Raw genomic sequence first — 17093 nt, forward strand, 5'->3', positions numbered from 1 at the left:
ATCATCATGCAAGGTTGTAAATGAATCTTCATGTTCGATGTTTCATTTAAGCAACGCTACATAGATAGCATATCCTTCATACCGATGGCTCTGTCTAAGATGCCGGCAGCATTAAATCTCACCACAACAGAAAAAGGCTTCTTTCCGCATCATTTCAATAGATTAGAAAATGAGAACTATGTAAACCTTATCCTGACAAAAAGTATTATGGTTATGAAAAACATCAGGCAAAGTTCGATGCATGGTACACTACTACTTCAGGGGAGGTTTTCGACTTCAAGGAACAGTTGTGCCAATATGGTGTACCCTTTGGTGTTCTCAGACGACAAGTTGACGAAAAAATGAAATTCTACAAAACGTTTATGGCTTGAAAGTAGAGTTTATCTGGCAATGCGAATGGTCTAAAATGGAACAAACAGACCCTTCAGTGATAGAATTTATGAGGACTCATTCAGCCCCTGAAAGACTGAAACCAAGAGATGCGCTTTTCGGAGGTCGTACCAATGCTTATAAGTTGTATCACAAAGTGGGGGAGGGGGAGACCATTTCTTATCTCGATTTTACATCTTTATATCCCTTTGTAAATGTCTACAAAGACCTATCCAATAGGGCACCCCGAAATAATTTTCAACGACTTTCAGCCGATCGAAAATTATTACGGTCTTAAGGCAACTATGTATCCGCCCCGAAAATTACTACATCCGGTCCTCCCTTACAGATGCGGCGGTAAACTCATGTTCCCGTTATGCAGAACATGCGCACACGCTGAAAACCAAACATCGAGATGTAATCATACGTATGATGAGAGGGCTCTTAGTGGGTGCTGGGTCAGTGTTGAACTTTTAAAAGCGATTGAGAAAGGTTATGTCGTGGTCAAAGTCGACGAAGTTTGGCATTTTCCTGAAAGGTCGGAGAAGTTGTTTAGCGAATACGTTGAAACGTTTTTACGTTTAAAACAACAAGCACCCTTCAAACGTTACCACTGATGCTGAAAAAGAGACATACATCCGCAAATACTATGAGAGAGAGGGAATTCAACTTGACCTTTCACAGATCAGTCAAAACCCCGCCCAGAGGTCCATAAACAAGCAAATTTTGAATACCCTGTGGGGGAGGTTCGCGATGAAATCTCAGCATCCGGTTACGCAGCTTGTACGAGACCCTGAAGAATTCACCACGATTGTTTTCGGTAAAACTGATGCATTGAAATATTTTACTTTCATCTCAGATGATGTAGCGCTAGTCCAATATTCACCCTAACGAAGATAGTCATTGCATTACACGTGACATTAACGTATTCGTGGGCGCGTACACAACGGCTTGCGGGAGGTTAGAATTGTACAAATTGATGGACAAACTTGGCGATCGTTTATTATACTCTGACACAGATAGCGTAATTTTTGTATCCAAGGACGGTGACTGGATGCCACCTCTGGGGGATTATTTGGGGGACTTGACAGATGAAATAGACGTCGATGATTATATTACCGAGTTTTGTTCCAGCGGGCCTAAGTCGTATGGTTATCGTACCGCTTCCGGTAAAGTCTGCATGAAAGCTAAGGGTATAACTTTGAATGCTAAAAATTCCCAAACGATAAGATTAGACACATTGATTGGTCTGGTTGATGGGTATGTGACATCAGGCGATGACTCTCTACATTTTAGCTCAAGCTGACAACACTGTCAGGAATAAAAAACACCTCACACTCCACAACAAATCAGTTGTTAAAAAGTTCAAGGTGGTGTATAACAAGCGAAGACTTTTACCCGACTACACAACTCTGCCTTATGGCTTTTAATTCAGTGTATAGAGGAATGCGTGAAATGGTTGATTTTGATTGCAGACTTCAACATCCATTTTCATGTGTCATAAGCGGACCATCCAATTCTGGTAAGTCCTTTTTTGTAAAAATGCTTTTGGAAAATGCTGTAAATATGATTTCTAAAAAAATGTATAATGTTGTTTTCCTGTATGACTGTTGGCAACCTTTGTATGACGAATTGCTTAAATTGTATGGTATACCTCAGAGTCTGAATGATGATAATCTACTACCCCGTAATAAAACTAATTTGTTGATTATCGACGATATGATGAAAGAAGCAAGCGGTAATTCTGAAATTGAAAAAGTCTTCACGCAATACGTTCATCATCGTAATCTCTCTGCAATTCTTATCGTACAAAATTTGTTTGTTCAAGGTAAATCCAGCAGAACCATCAGTTTGAACACAAATGATTTAATATTGTTTAAAAAAAACCCGCGATGCTAATCAAGTAGCAGTGTTGGGCCTCAAATGTATCCTGGTAACACAAAATATTTTATGGCATGTTATCAAGATGCCGTCAAGAGTCCTTTCGGTTATCTCATGATCGACTATAAAGCTAAAACACCTGAACAATTTCGACAATTTCGAAACTTTACTCAAACATCTTAACCAGATATTTAACAATTGTTAAACTAGGCGATGGTGAGAGTAGTGTTTTAACGCTATCGCTACCAAGCCCTGAACACGATCATAAAGTTAACTCTGTCGAAGCACATGCTGAAGACAAGTCAAAAGATGATGTGACGTCTGAAGTTCTAAAGAACGTTACGATAAAACGTGTGAAAAAACAGCAAGTATATATTGGACAAAATGTCTAAAGCTAAAGATCTCAGCTCCTGGTCCGAGTTTGGTGAGTTTGTGCTTAAGGGTAAAACCATACCTGGTTCACACATGCTCGATTTAATAAACAACGTTACTGCCCCGCAACAAGTACGAGATGACCGAAGACCTAAAGGCTGGACGGAGTTTCTTCAAGCATGCGCGGAATTAAACATACCTTTTTCGACTGTACCAAACCAACAAGTTAGGAGTAAGATTATTAGTTTAAAAAACACCCCTATTGACGATGATCAGGATCAGCAAAGGACACAAACTACTAGTTCGTTTCACCTACTCGTGATAAGAGTCGATGGATGCATTTTTAATGTCAATATGTTTCATATTTTTTATGTTTTGTGTATCACTATCTTGAAATAAAATTCAACAAAACAGATGATGATTGTAAGGTTTTTTTTATTACTCATTAAATTCATTTATGCATCATGGAAGAATTACAGGTCTGAACACAATGGGTACACAAATACATGTTATCACTGCAAACATTAGCTTTTAGTTTTTTCACAAAAAGTTCTACCATTTTGTCATTTTTAACATAATTTTCACTCTACAGATTCATCACATAGTTGTAGTCAAGACCCCTAGACATATGATACAAGAAAAAAACAGTGCTGACCACACACATTTGACAAAGTCCTGGACACGTTTTGTAGAATATCTTGTCACTGTACTATTTCTCATTAAAAAGTTTTTGATAGCTATTTGTGACCAGATGACTTTTGTCAGTGTTAATGATTTAGCAGAGGGTAAATGAAGTGACTTACAATTAGGAGGACAATTATATTTTATTCCACAAGTTGTAATATACAAATTGTCTCCATCTTTATTGCAAATAAGGAGGAAAAAAAAAGTAAATAAACTAAATAAAAGAAAAGAAAAAACAAACCACTAATGGCCACCGGTTACCCAGAAAGTGAGGACAGATGAGGTACCCAAGCAGCAGTGTTTTCACCACACTCAGCTCACAGCAATCACACTGCAACCTAAAAAACACAAAAATCAACGGTGACCAAATCACCACACAATCCCAACCACCTTTTCTCCACCGCCATCCACACAGTGCAGGGAACCCAGTGGCCACTGATGGTAAAGCAAATCCAAAACAGAACCTACAAAAGAAAGAAAAAAGTTTAACAAAGGAAAATACAAATTGTTTTCAACCTAGCAACAAACAACCCAAATTCGCATACAACAAAAGTCAACAACAAAGATTCAATAACAAAAATATTATTGGAAGTCTAAAGTAAACGGCAACCGTGCATCCCTAAAAAGGGGAAACACAGTTTATTACAACACAGAAACTCAGAATATAAAGAAATCAAACACAATAAAACATCCTATAAATAAAACATGCATTAAGAGATAAAAACCCTTCTTTGTTTTAAACAATACCTCTAAGATCCTTAATTTCCCATGCTGACACTCAGGCAACAATCAGCAAACAATGATCCCGTAATAGCACTAGAAATAAAAAGGATAATATCATTAAAACACAATGCTAAAAACGGTTTATTAAAATTATAAAACAACTACCTCTTTAAATAAGTTCGCTATGAAGATCTGGCAGCATTAAATGTTGTTTGCTCATCAGCTACCCCTCACGTGAAGTGTGGACTCTATAAATGTCAGTTTATGCATGCGTTAAAAAAAGGAAACTCCGCGAGAAAGAGAGAGACCGCACATCACACAAATAAACTTACTACCTACCGGCCTTTACGTGCCGCGACCAGAATGCAACAACGACAGCAAAATGGCAAACAAACTTTGACTCACTTATATAGCGCTGAGCAATCTACAACCTGTTGTTAATTTACGCCGCAATCAGGAAATAAAGTGTCCGCACATAAACAACAACACTTCCTTGCATGGCGCTAAGCCTGCTGGGACTTGTAGTGCCCAGACATGGTCTCATTACATATTGGAAATCCATCACTGTCCGGTTTGTTACCGAAACTGTCAAAGAAACATCCGACACCATCTTCCGATAAATAAACAGCTAGCCAGTGTTCGCCCGGTAGTTCTGAAGGGTGTGTGTTAATAACCAGCATCGATGGTAAGTTTGTTAACGGTCTTTCAGGTAGTTGATCAGATGCCAGAGATCCGAGAAAATGGGTGTTACATGTAATTTTGTCCATGATTGCGTTTAGCTGAATGGTGTTCATTTCCGATCAATAGTAATCAACCAGAATCTGTCTTCGGTTAGACACCTCGATGATACTGTCAAACACAGAGTAGATGATGAGGTTTATGGTATTTGGCAATGGCTGTCTGAAACGGGCTTCAAGTCTGATATTTCCAGACTTTATAAGTGAAACGTGTTGACCACAGTCTTCGTCCGGTGTAAGGTTGAATGCATAAAGAGAATAACCCCTGGCAAATTCAGATCTGCTGATAGACTGTGCATGATTTTTAAGATGTCTGCCGGTAGCTGTTACGAGTTGATAAAATTCTCATACCACGGAGCTGTCTGTAAAATTTGGCTGTAGAGGTTTAGCCGGAATTTGTTGTCCGTCGACGTAGATGGCTAGGAACTCCAAATCGTAATGTTTGAACGCAAATGGGTTTTTATCATAAGAACTGGTAAATGCATCGTTATCGGTCATCCTCAAGACGATTGATTTCGGTAAAGTCCCCAAAAATAGATTTTCCTGATTTGAAACTCGGGCTCCTTCTGGTATGGAGAAATTTTTCAGACATACCCTGTCAATCGGATACTTTGCGTTGGTTGACAGCAAAGCCTGAGCATGGGCCAGTCGAACGTTCGGTGTGACTGATACTTTCTTGACAAATAGCGATGCAGACACAATCTTTAATTTATATGGTACGTCATCACTCCTCATCAGACAGAACTCGTCTTTACCTCTGATCATGCGTATTTTTATATTGACGCAATTGAGCATTAATTTTTCTTGAAAGAAAATATCGCTGTGAATAGGACCCATCAGCTCGACAATCTTACTCTTGCTTGTGTATGTTGACCTTTTCAGGAGACCCTGATTATTGCCTAAGGGGTCTTTGTCATCCATATGACCAGCTGTGTCTTTGAAGAAGAGACCGGCGCTGAATGTTGATTCCAGCGTGTCTTTGCCGTAGTTGATGAGACTCTCGATGATACATCGGTACGGGTGGGTGCTTGAGCTTTGAGAGATTAGTCGATCTTCGAGACTCACGTCGACTTGTGAGAAAATGGTGGCGGCGGGGTAATTGATTAAACCGACTTTTGCAGGATCTGCTATTTCACCACCATTAGGCTTTGTGATTTTAAGTCTTAGATGCAACAATGTGTTATTTAGATCGATGTATTCCTCACCGGAGCCTGCTATAAAAAAACTCCAAAGGCGACGAATCCGAGATGGCCGATAGAGGTGGTACCTCAACATACGTATTTTATTCTATAGCCGTCTGTGTTAAAGGTACTGTAAATAAGTCAAGCTCTGACTTAATACACTCTCCGGACATACGATGGAGTAGAGCCATGTTAGAAAATGGTGTTTGTTTCTCTTAGGTAGGTATTTCGTCTCACAGTCTTCTTACGCTTCCTGCGTGTGAGTGAAGTTTTCTTGACGGTGCGCTTTTTCTTTATAGCACGACCACGCCTCCTGACCCCTGGTGGTTTAGATATTCTCTTACGGACCTTTTATTTCTATGTTTATGTCCGTGATGATCAATTTGTTGACCGATGCGTGATGCGGTTTGTCGTATCTGACACTGACGATATCGTTGTTTTCACCGGTTATATGTATGCATCTTAAAAGTGGTACGTATGAATCACCGACTGATTGGTAGTCGTTGATATCGGTGTAGACATATGAGTAGAATCCACCTTTGATGTCGGCTTGATGAGGTGCATATGTGGTGACGGTCCTGGTAAAATCAGCTTTTTCATGGTAGGCCGAAAGACCTAGTCCCTCTTTAGGTCTCACTCCTAATATAGCACCTAGTTTCTCATAAAAACCTATAAAAATGTTAGGTTTTGCAATCAGATTAATTTTATTTTTTAATTCATCGTAAAACAATATCCCTGATGGTTTGATTGCATAGTTTATCATTTTGATCACAGCCGGTATATCCTTGTAGTATCCTCCGGGTATTTGATAACGCCTCGAAACAAAGAAACCATGTAGATCTGGAAGTACATTTGTTTCTAGTTTTTTCTCTCTTCATTATCACGGGCTGGGTACATGTTTAGGTTAAAGATACCATCATCGTCTGTAATATTATACCAACTTCTAGGATATTCAATTTCAGCGAGACCTACTTCCCATTCCCCTTTCAGGTGTATAGTTTGACAAATTAGTCTTATAACTAGATATACGATTTTCTGGATAAACGGATAAAGAAGCGTTACACGGGAGCGTAACGTAGAACCCGTTGTAGTCCATAGCTTGATTTGTATAATAATAAATAGCCATGAAAAGAAATGTGAAATTTAAGGTTTTTGCAAGTCTACCAGGGTTTTTTTGTCGATATAGCTATTAAATTTCGATGGCCATCCTAACCATTTCACTAAAACAAGTGTAGACCTCCCTTGCTTTTTCTCGCCTAAAATCTTTTCCACTTTGAACGATTTGTTTTTATTTACAAATATTTTCTGTATCTCTTGCTCATAAAAAAAACTCCTTCGATAACATCGCCGTCATAATCTTTGAGCCTGTAGACGGGTGGTTGACGTGGAATACACTCAGAAACTGTAAAAAATTCTTCGGTATAGTTTTGTTCGTAACCTTTGGCAAAGGGACCTCTCACTTTAGAAATCCTAACCACGTCACAGACTTTAAATTTGAATACTGGTTTCTGAATCTGTTACCGTAAGAGTCTTGAAACACCGTAGCTTCATTTTCTTTACAGACGTCAACGGGTCTCATCTTAATAGTCTTGTGATAGCTGTTGTTGTATCCTGTCATAATGTCTGGTAAAACATCGATGTAACGCCGTGAATTAGTGGCCGTTAGAAATCACCACATTCTACTTTTTAATGTTCTATTAAAACGATCCACAACGCTTGCCTTTAAATCAGTAGCAGTTGCAAAATGATTAATATCATGTTTTTTCATAAGTTCTTGAAAATGCTTGTTGAAAAATTCCATTTCCTGATCAGTCTGTAATTTCCGGGGTACGCGACCCTCGTCAAGTATAGACTCGACCGCTTTAGTAACTTCGAGTCCACTCTTATTCTTCAACACCTGACTCCATGCATACTTGCTGAATACATCGATACAAGTTAGCATAAATTTATTACCGTCGTTTTCCGTAGAATAGGCCATCATATCGACGAGATCGGCTTGAAATAGGGTATTCATACCATATACCACAACTCTATTTTGTTTGTATTTTATGGGTGCTGTTTTATGTAAAGTGTAAGCGTCTTCCCCGGCCAACCATCCCGATACCTGTTTATCGCTTAGACGCACTCCAGTTTCCTTAAACACAGCATCTTTTAAACGTTTTTTTTACCACCTAAAGCACCGGGGCTTGATGGGTCGTAATAAACTTTCTTCATTATATCAGACATGGTCCTGTTTCGATGGTTGTCAAAGAATAATGCAAAACATTGTTTGTACGAATCTTTTTATTTAAAGCGAGGAAACATACATGACATCAAATCAGAAAATGGTTACATACGGTCAAGGTAACAAAGAAATTGGACACACGATGACATGTTTTTGTCTAAAATGTAAGTGACCAAAGATTCAACAATTTCAGATATATCATCATCATTTTTTGCAATCAGCGAAATGCATACATGTTACATAGGTAGACATACAGAGAACATCACTGACTCCAAACTGATCAGATACTACAGACATAGCATCTAAAACTCTTTTAAGCATAATACAACATGGTTCGGTACCATTAACACAAACATCAATCATATTGTCCCATGAGTTATTCATACTTCTAATAACATTCATTTCTTTTTTAAAATTCATAACACGTTTGGATTGTGATAAACGATCATCATTCGTGGCATCATTAATGACTTTACATAAAAGACCATTTAACTGATTTTTATAGTACTCTATTAAAAAGTTTAAGTACCTTACTAGGTTTACATGTGTTCCCCATTGTGGTGTTTTCAGCTGTTTTGAGGTCTAGCCACTGCGGTGCCAGAAATCGACAGCGTCACTGACGATTTTCTCACAGGAGTCGTCCAGAATCTTGGTCCTGATGTCTTCCAGTCTTGCAACAATGAATGGTTTGCTCCTCAATTCGTGTAGAATACCCAGGGCTGTTCCGTGGATCGTCTGAGGCTGTGACTTTAAGCCAACACGCATCATAGCCTGTGACACAGCAGTGTGAAACTCAGGTTTGATCAGTTTATTGACGAGTGTTCCAAAGTGAGAGTCGAAGTAGAATGGTGAGGGTTCAAACAGACATGAGTGTTGAAGCTGGCTGGGGTGGTCGATAGCACAACCCTCACATTCCTTTTTCAGCTGAGCCTTGATTATGTGTTGCATGAGCACAGCGATCAGCGCTTTTGTGATCTTGAAACCAGAACTGCAGAAACATCCATCTGTGACGTCAAACTTTGTATCGTCATCTTTTTTGTACTTGTTGGTCAGGTATGTCAGGTTACGGTATCCTAGTTCGGTGCAAAATTTATCCAGCCAGTTTTTTTCATCGTTGTCCGGTTCAGAAGATTTGAATAGCTCAAAGCATGGTAAGTCGTGGTCTAATGCAGAAGTTCCGAATTTCGGAAAGCATGGCAAAGCGTTGTCATCAGGAGGAATTGCTTTGATATCCTCAGCCTTGAAGATACCAAATTCTGAAGAGAGTTGTTGAGACATGTTTTAGTACTGCGGTGAGCAGTTGTTGATTAGGGGTTTTTATGCTCGTAGTAGATGGGCGGAGACAGTTGGGAGTGTTCCCTCCCTCGTCGCACAGACCTCTGGGGGTGAAACAGCTGAACTTTAATATCCCTGTATCGATCATTCAAGTCACACCATTTGAACAATTGGTTTATGGTGCCAAAAATTTCAGACAGCTTGTCGACATCTTGCCAGAGGATGGGGAGCAACATTTCATATCGCTCGTTATGCTCATCAGCATGTATTATGCCAGAACGCTCACGAAGCTTTGTCTTGTCATCGCACAAGAATATGAAAATACAGTCTTTAGGATTCTTTTCACAGTTGTTTCCAACCACTCGAAATCGATTGTTCGGTTTTTCAGAATCCCACTCGACGATAAACAATGGCTCCTGTTTAGAATTCTGGATATCCGCCCAGACATGATTGTAGAATAAGAACCAGTCTTTAACTGGTAAGATCAGACAGGGGTCATCCAGACTGTGCGGCTCTCCAGATTCCGTTGTGTACAAGGTAACAACCCGCTGTTTTTTGTCAAATAGGTAATGACAAATGCGTTCGCTAGGCATAGCAAACTCTTTTTTCATGTAACGTTTATTCTCGTGAAGAAAATTTGTTAGCTTCAGGTTGGTGATCCTTTTTCTAGGAGCCATCGTCAGCCTTCTCAGCATATGGTCTTCCCAATTTTCTTCCATAGCGATAGGATTACTGTTTAAGTCAATATTGAGATCGTCGGTCCAAATCTGACCCGGTGTGCTAGTGTTTATTTCAAAGCCAGCCATGACTTTGACATAACACTCAATCTATTTCTTGGTCTATATATACATATACACGCATATGTTGATACCATCTGTAGTGACACACCCGTACTCTATCAGTTATATGTTGCGTCAATACTTCATCATTATTTAACATTAGGACAAACAACAACTTATCATTCTATCAGCCTGATGTATCTGCCAGGGCATTGTCTAACGGTCAACATTTTTTCCTTATCACCTAACAACATATAGTATTTAGGGGGAGACACCCACCATATACAATCAGATATACAAATTCTACACCTGATACAAATCTATCTTTCACAACCAGTTGATGGGTGTCGTCTAACAGTTTCCTTATCACATACAGTCAGTATGTTCATACCACCATGCAGGCAACATCAGTGATGCATTAACTATAATTTATTAATGATATTATAATATAATAATTAAATAATGGTTCTAATAACAGTAATTTAATTTTCGTTACTATTATAATAATAATAATTTTATTTCTCTGATTAAAATCTAATTACCGGAACTATTATTTTATATTAAACCGATAAGAATCTAATTACCGGAACTATAAAGTTTATATAAAAGGGGCAGGGCTTAGGCCGGAAGTCCCTACAATCCATCAAACTTTTTGACAGGTGGTACCCTATAAGACTCTCTCGCAACTCTGCGCCGAAGTTTAGACCGGGTTTGTTTTGGTCTAACAAAAAAAATCTATTTTAGAACGCCTATAGGTGCACATCTGAACGCAAATGCATTTGCTATTTAAACAGTGTAGCGCAACTCTTGCGCCAAGCTGAAACTAGCAAAAGACTATTGCACCGCGCCTTCCGCCACATTGCGCCGGGTGTATGATAGGGCCCTAGGTGCTTCAATGCTTAAAGAGCAGAACTGCAATCGGAGCAAACTAAAAAACACTCTTTATTTCAGCATCTTTCACCCATTGTAAAGCTAAACTTATTGCCAACATTTCCCCTCTATACACTGCTAATTTGTTTGAAATCCTTATTTTTTTACTAGATTGAACTTTGGAATTACATATGCTATTCCTAGCTGGTCATTATCTGGATTTTATTGATGTATCTGAATAAACGTACCATATGTCCGTATTGTTCCATTAAATTTTCCCTTACATATGTTTCCTCCAATTCTCCCATTCCCTCTTTTTGTCTATTTTCTAACATTTTTAAATCCACTACTGGTTGAGGCAGAACCCACAGAAGTAAAGCAGGTATAATCAGTCGGGGAGATATACTTTACTCTTTAATGTTCACTTCCTCTACTAAATGTTCCACTATCCACCCAAAACTGTTACATTCACTTTTTCCATACTCCCAGCATTTCTGTAAAACCTTAGTTGTAGGGTGAGACTCCTCCTGCTCCATTAGATTAACCCAATAAACTGCCGTTAACTGTTTCCTCAAACTAAGAGGCATTTCTCCCACTTCAACTTAAAGTGCTGACACAGGTGATGATCGGATCGCCCCACAACAAATCCTTAATGCTTGAGCCTGTATTCTAACATCTCTAGATGAGTCTTTGCTGCTGAACTGTACATAGCCGTAATCCAACACTGATCTAATCAGTGTAATATATATATAGTTTTTAAAGCCAATCTGTCTGCCCCCCCATACCTGCCCAGCTACACATCTCATTATGTTCAGAACCTCTTTGCATTTATCTTCCATCCTTTTAATACGTTCATTCAAGTCTAGGATCTAGCCACATAACTAAAAATCTTATTTTTGATACCTGTTCTAGCTGTTGATTATATAACCTTAACTTCAAATTTGTTCCTTTACTTTTTTTTTGTAAACAAGACCACTTGCGTTTTTTCCATTGAAAACTTGAAACCCCATTTAAATGACCACTCTTTAACCTTATTTAATGCCTCTTGCATTTTCCTCACAATATAATCTATATTTCTTCCGCTAAACTACAAAGCTCCATCATCCGCAATCAATGACCTAATTATCCCCCTATCTACTTTCTCAAATACATCATTAATCATTATAATGAAAAGCAACGGGCTTATGACACTCCCTTGAGAAGTACCATTCTCTGTCAATTGTTTTGGGGTTATAAATTCTCCTACTTTTACCTTAATTGATCTCTCTTGCAAAAAATCTTTAACCCAATTAAACATTCTCCCTTCTACTCTCATTTTATCCAGTTTATTAACAGTCCATCACGCCATACCACATCATAGGCCTTTTCAATATCAAAAAATACTGCTCCCACTGATTCTTTATTCATTAATGCATTTCTTGTATCTGTCTTCAAACATACCACTGGATCCATAGTCCCTCTTCCCCCCCTAAAGCCACTCTTATTTGGTGATGATTTCTTACCCTTTTCCAAATGACACATTAATCTGTCAGTTATGATTTTTTTCCATTATTTTACCTAAATGAGATGCAAGTGCTTTTGGTCTGCAGCTGTTTGGATTACTATAATCTTTTCCTGGTTTCTTAATTGGAATTATTAAAGTTCTTTCTAACTCTTTGGCAAAATTCCTTCTCTCCATACCTTATTGCAAAATTCTAACATAATATTCAAAGCCTTGTCACTTAAATGTTTAATCATAGTGTAACGTTATCTAATTCAGAGGAAGATTCTTTTACTCTGTTTAAAACTCTTTTTAGTTCTTCCATTTCCAACGGAACATCCAAAACACTGCCCGTTTCTTCTTTCCATTGCTTTATCATAGGATTACCTGATAACACCTCCTCCCTGATCCTTACTCTATCCTCACACAAATTTCTAGAGTTTACTTTGGTGAATGCTTCTTTTAGCATCATAGCCTTTTCTCTGTCATTCACCGCCATCACGTTTCCTTCTTTGAGCACAGGAATTTCCACATCTTTTCTAATTCCTCATTTTTTTAATCATATTCCATATTTCCTCTTCTGGTGTACTTCTTCCCATTTCGTTACAAAATTCCCTCTAGTATTCTTTTTTTGTTTTCTTTATTACTCTCCTAACTTCTGCTTGAACAGCTTTATATTCCATTAAATTTTGAAAGTAATGTGAATTTCTAATTTTTTTAAATGCCTTCCTTTTTTTTTTTATGACTTCTCTGCATTTCTCATTCCACCAAGGCACTATCTTCCTCTCCCTTCTCCCTTTACTCTTTAGAATATATTGTTCAGCTGCCTCCATAGTTACTGCTACTATTCTGTTGTTTATTTCATCATTGTCAGATATCTCCATTTTATCCAGTGTTTTTAACCCTTCTTCACTAACTGACATAAATTTTTCCCAGTTTGCTTTTACATAAATCCATCTCCCACCAATCTTTGCACAAGACTGAGTGTGTGAGCTGCTTTTATGAGTGAGTGTGGTTCATCAGTGTGATGTGCTGCAGGTGTGTGTGGCAATTAGTGTTTGTGCATGACGTCATGGTTAGAAGTCCGGTGATGGTGACCTCTGCTGGCCAGCGAGGGGAATGACTGGGACCGAGACAGTGACATTACAGGTCAGCTGCATCTTGTGTTAACCATACTCCTAAGTATTTAAGGGAGTTTAGTTTCCAATTAATATTTAATTTATGTTGAAGTTTATTGTTTGGGTTGTAGCCAAATTATAAAATTTGAGTTTTTTGTATATTTAATTTGTACCCAGAGAGTTGTCCAAACCTTTTAAGAACAAGAAGCAGACTAGAAAGTGATTCATGTGTATTGGAGAGATATAGTAGCACATCATCCGCATATAGAGCAATTTTATGGTCTACCTTATTAATGTTAATCCCTCCAATTGATTTTTCTTCTCTAATTGCCTGGGCTAGAGGTTCAATGTACATGGCAAACATCAGGGGAGAGAGGAGACAACCCTGCATAGTTCCTTTTTCTAGTTTTATCTTTTTTGAAAGACAATCGTTTATTTTTATCCTAGCCTTTTGGTTTGAATATAAACATTGAAAGCTTCTAACTGTATTTTCTGTAAATCCAAATCTATTTTAAACTTTAAATAAATATTCCCAATTTACACAGTCTAAAGCTTTCTCTGCATCTAGGCTAACTAAAATTGCTTTAATGTGATCTTTTTTAATTTGTCGTATTGCATGAAGTGTCTATGTCTATCAAATCAGGTAAAAATGTTTCAAGTCTCTTGGCTAAAATAGAGGCAAATAATTTATAGTCTACATTTAAAACAGACACAGGTCTAAATGAACTATAAAGAGTTTTATCCTTCCCCTCTTTAGGTATGACTGAGATATTTGCTTCCCTCCAAGAAGGGGGAATTTCTGCCTCTTTAAGTGTCTAATTAAATGATGATATAAGAAGAGGTGAGATCTCTTTTTTAAATGTTTTGAACCATTCAGAAGGTAGACCATCATTGCCGGGTGTTTTATTATTTTTAAGATTATTTATAGCTTTATCTAATTCATCCTCTGTAATTTCTTTTGTTAGGAGACTATTTTGTTCCCATTTAATACAGGGAAGATCAAGAGAATAAAAAAAAAAAAAGCTTTAATTGATGTATTATTTACCTGTGTCTGTTGTGAGTATAAAGATTTATAATAGGTTTCAAATGCCTCTTTAATTTTATCCAGACTATACAATATTTTTCCTGAGTTGGGGTCTTTTTATCTTATGTATTAAAACCTTTTGTTGTTGCTTTTTAAGTTTCCATGCTAGTCTTTTTGTTGCTTTTGGTCCCGATTCATAAAAGGCTTGCCTTAGGAATTTTTTTTTTTTTCTCTATGTCCTCTTTATACATCTCATCAATTTTATTTTTTATATTTTTGATCTATTTCAAAATCTGGGTATCTTTACTAGTTGCATGTTGTTAATTGCTTTAAATTATCTTTAAGAATCCTAAATTGAAGTTCTTTTATCTTCTTAAGGGTTGCTGTAATAGAAATGATCTTGCCTCGTAATACAGCTTTAGCTGCATCCCATAAGATTATAGGACTTACTTCCCCGTTATCACTATTCCCTACGTATAATTCAATTTCTGATTTAATTTGGGCCACTACTTCTGTTTTCCCTAGTATACTTGTATTTAGCCTCCATATTTTATCAGCTTTTCTGTCATTAAAATTTAAAGTGAGGTACAATGTTGCATGATCTGATACATCGGCTGCTTTCAGTTCACATTCTTTTACCCTGTGTCTGTCCCTGCTAAACATAAAAAAATATTCAATTCCACTGTAAACTGCATGGGGTGAAGAAAAATAGGAGTATTCTCGTTTTGAGGGGTGAAGATCTCTCTAAACATCTAATACTCCAACTCTTTTAATGAATTCTAAACTTCTTAACTGAGTTGTTTTAATTCTTTTATTATTGGAAGTGTCCTTTTGTTGGTTAAGAACTATACTGAAATCACCTCCACATATTGTTATTCCCTTAGTCTCCATAGCCAAAAGGTTGATGATTGTATTGAACAGCGTTTTACTGCCAGGGGGTGCATATACATTTACTAAAGTGATTAATTGTTCATTTAGTTTTCCCTGAAGCAAAATATATCTGCCTTCTTTATCTGATATCTCTTTTAGCAACTCAAAATTATGTATTGATATTGAAACTCCCCTTTTATTATTTTTCCAAAAAGAACTATAAAAAGTTTGTGTATATCCAAATTTTTAAAGTTTATCATGTTCAGATGGGGAAAGGTGTGTTTCTTGCAAGTATATGATTTGTTTTTTTTTTTACGTTTCATTTTGGCCATAACCTTACTCCTCTTAATTTGATTATTTAACCCATTTACATATGCAATTTTATTTTATTTTATTTTACATATCTCTGCATGGTAATTTCGGAAAGTTAAGTTGGCAACCTTTAGAACTAACAAAAATTATAATAAAACTAAACAAAAAAACAAAGAACATTGGCTTCCAAAGTTGTGGGCCATGTTTGACCCCACAAAACCCAGCTCCAGTCCTGGGGAGAGGCATTTATTCCTGCCTCTTACAGGGGTCCCTCATTCAGATAAGAAAAATTCTCTTCTAACATACCAATCTAATCACTTGTCCCCGGTCTTTTTTCTTTTTAACTCAGATTATTAACTTAAGTAAATATTATTTTAAACAAAATGATTTCTATAGCCACTCGAGGATTCCAACCAACTAGGAATCATGAGGATTGTTCAAATACAAAATGAAACATATTCAGTCCAGAACGACGTAGTTTTTACCTTTTAAATGACTCTATCGAGAAGAACATATATTCAAACAAATTGTAGAATGGTTAGAGTTCAAGTATTTCAGCCGAAGTCAGTTCGCACTCATAAAGTAGTTTGAAATAGCGTTATTTGTAAGTTGTGTATCATAACAGTGCTTCTGCATACCTCTTTAACGTTAACTGTCAGCGGTGTTTCTCAACAGTTAATCTTCATTCGGTGTTTGTCTCTGAAAGCTCTTCAACCTTTCCTGAACACGATCAGGAGCAATCCGTCCAGCTCTTAGCCACTGGATACGGCATGTCAGTCTTTCTTTCCATCGACACCGGGGGTCTTCGGATACCTGCTGCGTCATCGTCAGATCCACCATATATCCTCTCTTATTCAAGTCTTTCGTAGCTTCAGCCACGCTTTCGTAAAGTTGTGGTCCTGTCTCCCAGTGTATTCGCATTTCGGCTGGGTAGGGCGTCTGAAATCTGATTTTGTTCTCCTTGAGGACTTTTTTTACTTCTTTATATTCCTTCTGTTTTGCATTAATCTCCATGGGGAAATCATGCGCAAAGAAAATCGGCTTGCCATCGTGTTGCGGTTCATCTGTGCGCTCTCTGTACCTGCAGGTCTAAATTGTAGTCCAGTGAGAGCTCAGTTTTTAGCAAAGACGTGATGAAATTAATCATGGAGGTCCCTTCTGCTCCTTCTTTAATACCGTATATTCGGATATTAT

The 17093-nt window shown here is 37.6% G+C and overlaps 1 long non-coding RNA gene across 1 annotated transcript; it reads right to left on the reverse strand.

Moving 5' to 3' along the window:
- Nucleotides 1-3427: 3427 nt before the first annotated feature.
- On the reverse strand, nt 3428-4528 carry LOC147839021 (uncharacterized). Its single transcript, XR_015519248.2, has 4 exons — nt 4369-4528; nt 4195-4277; nt 4054-4122; nt 3428-3770 (listed from the first exon to the last, which is right to left on the reverse strand). It is a non-coding gene; the product is annotated as an uncharacterized LOC147839021 (long non-coding RNA).
- Between the last annotated feature and the right edge of the window lie 12565 nt (nt 4529-17093).

Source organism: Danio rerio, chromosome 4 (genome assembly GCF_052040795.2).
Source record: "Danio rerio strain M-AB ecotype USA chromosome 4, GRCz13ab, whole genome shotgun sequence".
Lineage (NCBI taxonomy): Eukaryota > Metazoa > Chordata > Actinopteri > Cypriniformes > Danionidae > Danio > Danio rerio.